The sequence below is a fragment of the Tupaia chinensis genome, unplaced genomic scaffold (assembly GCF_000334495.1).
Source record: "Tupaia chinensis unplaced genomic scaffold, TupChi_1.0 Scaffold000303_1, whole genome shotgun sequence".
NCBI classification, from domain to species: Eukaryota; Metazoa; Chordata; class Mammalia; order Scandentia; family Tupaiidae; genus Tupaia; species Tupaia belangeri.
In genome coordinates this window covers 2096224-2099314 of record NW_006159793.1, presented here as the reverse complement: position 1 = coordinate 2099314, position 3091 = coordinate 2096224, and positions in this window count along the sequence as shown.

Sequence of the window (3091 nt, the reverse complement as noted above, 5' to 3'; positions counted from 1 at the left end):
CGGGGGCCGGGATGTGCCCGGCGTCCGGGGCGGGGAAGTGGGCAGGCTCTCCCGGCGGTCCTGGGGAGAGAGCAGAGGGCGGGGCAGGCATTAGTGTTGGGGTCCTCTATACCGGGGTTTGGGAAGGAAGCGAGCCGGGTCAGCCCGTTACACAGAAGCCCTTGATAAAGAAACGCAGGTGCCCAAGTCTCAGCCGGAATGCCTCAGACAGCTCACGTCTGGTGTCTGCTCCTGCATGGGGCAGGAGGCAGGTGACTATGGCTTACAACGCTCGCTTTCTAGACATTTGAACTGAGTGAATTTGGGCAAGTTGCTTCACCCTCTGTCCCAGCTTCTGTTTCCTCCTCTGTAAAGTGGGGTATAATAACCGTAATACCCTATAGGATTGCTGAGACCACTCATTTAAAAATTGCATGTATTTGCACGCTCCTTGGAAGAAATGCTCAAGAGATGTTAGATTCCATAAAGAAATACTGGAAAGGTACACCTGAAACTAATCAAAGTGGTTACCTGTTAGGAAATAGGGTGAACAGGAACAAGGGCACATGGCCACAGGGGATGGGAATAAAGGATTTTTTTTGTTTGTTTTTTTGTTGTTGTTTTTGTTTTTTTGAGAGGTTTTTGCTATTGGGCGCGTGTGCTTGCCAGAAGGACAGAGAGAGACAGAGAGACAGAAAGCAAGAAATCACCCCCCCCGGGGGGGGTATGGCCACCCCGCAATACCTTCTCCTCCATTCTCCTCTCGGGATCTTGGGCACGCACGCACATGCGCTGGCTTGAGTTTAAACCACCGGGTCCGGGACTCAAACCATGGTCAACTACATGGGAGTCCAGCGACATAGCCATTACACCAACTGCTGGTCCCCAGATGGGAATAAAGTTTTTAAAATGTGTTACTTTATATAAGTTTAGGTTTTCAAACCATGTGGTTGTATTATCTATTCAAAGATTTTTAATTTTTGGGTTGGCCCTGTTGCTTGCTTAGTGATGAAGGGACCCAAATTTCACATGGCCCACCATAGTTGGAAACTCCAGTGGCTTGAAGAACATGCCAGGCATGTGTGTGTGTGTGCATGTCCTCAATCCCCATGAGATGGAGAAATTGAGGAGATGGGATTGTGATGTGATCATGCCCATAGGGAGGTGCTTTCTCTACTATTTCCATCTCTGTGGTTACACAGTTGCCATCTAGTACTTAAAAAAAAAGTTAATTTGGGGGCTAGCAGGTGGTGTAGTGGTTAAGACACTGGATTCTGACATGGCCAACTGAGGTTCAAGTCCTGGGCCCTGCAGATTGAAACTTACACTGGGTGTGTGTGCATGCATGCCCAAAATCCCCATAGGAGAATGGAGGAGAAGGAATTGTGGCTTGGCCAAACCTCCCCTTACCCCCAGGGGTGATTTATCACTTTCTCTCTGTCTCCCTGTTGAGTGGATGCACTCTATAGCAAAAAGAATCTCTCAGGACCAGCAGATGGTGTAATCGTTATGTCGCTGGACTCCCACATGGCTGACAGTGGTTCAAGTTGTGGACCCAGCAGCTTCAGCTTGAAACTCACACTGGGTGCATGTGTGTGTGTGCCCCGGATTCTGAGAGGATAATGAAGGAGAAGGGATTGCAGCGTGGCCATCCCTCCTAGGGGGGGGGTGTGTGATTTCTGCTCTCTCTTTCTCTCTGGCGAGCATACCTGTCCTATAGCAAACACCTCTCTCTTTCTCTCTCTCTTTTTTAATACTCTCTCTTGGGGCCAGCAGGTGGCATGGTGGTTAAGGAGCTGGACTCCCACATGGCGCTGACCACAGTTCAGGTCTTGGACCTGGCAGCTTGCTTTCTCACTTTCTCTCTCTCTCTCTCTCTGTTCCTCTCTGGTCAATTTTAAATAGATAAATGAATAAACAGAGTTAAATAAAATAATTCTTAAAAAAATACTCTCCCTCAAAAAAAGTTAATTTATGGGGCTGGCAGGTGGCATGGTGGTTAAGGGCACTAGACTCCCACATGGCTGACCACAGTTTGAGTCCTGGACCTGGCGGCTTGCTCTCTCAATTTTCTTCTCTCTCTCTCCCTCTGTCCTTCTCTGGTCAAATTTAAATAAATAAAAATTAAAAAATAAAAAAATAAAAAAGTTAAATAAATATTTTTAAAAAGTTAATTTAAAAATACCATTATTACTAAAATCAGATTTAGCAAAAAACATCTCCCAGCCCCAGATTCAAACCCCATGCTGGCATTGGTCATCTCCTTATTTTTCTTTGGATGCCTTCACAGGGAGGAAGATCTTTCTGACAGATGGAAATGCAAAAGGATGTTGAGTCATTGCTCCCTAGGCAGCACCCACCCGCTTCCTGACAGCATGGAGAGGAAAGTATGGCTTGGGTGTGGCCAAGATGGCAAACACCTTGAGGTTATAGAGCACCGTTCTGCACTGCATTGTCATAACTGACCCGAGCTGTGAAAGGCTTTCCAGCCTGCAAGGCTCATTCTCATCCTTTCTCTCACTAGTTCCTCACAACAGGCTGCTAAGGTAGCTGGCATTGTCACACTTGTTCTACCAATGCTGAAAATGAAGCTTGGAGGTATACATAACAACCCAGTATGTTCTTGCCCATAAGGAAGTGTATGTGTGTGTGCACGTGTGTGTGTGCACGTGTGCGTGTGTGCCTATATGCCATTCAAAGGCAAAATCATGTTTAACCAGTTTGAACTGGTTTGGACAGTGGAAGACTTGAGAATCTATGCCTAGCATGTATGTCATAAACCACCAAACTGTTATCCAATCTGCACTGAGCGGTAACCATTCCGCTTGTACTGAAAATGAAGCTTGGAGGTATACATAACAACCCAGTATGTTCTTGCCCATAAGGAAGTGTATGTGTGTGTGCACGTGTGTGTGTGCACGTGTGCGTGTATGCCTATATGCCATTCAAAGGCAAAATCATGTTTAACCAGTTTGAACTGGTTTGGACAGTGGAAGACTTGAGAATCTATGCCTAGCATGTATTTCATAAACCACCCAACTGTTATCCAATCTGCACTGAGCAATAACCATTCCGCTTGTCCCCTAGTCCAATCCAAGTCCACCAACAGCCA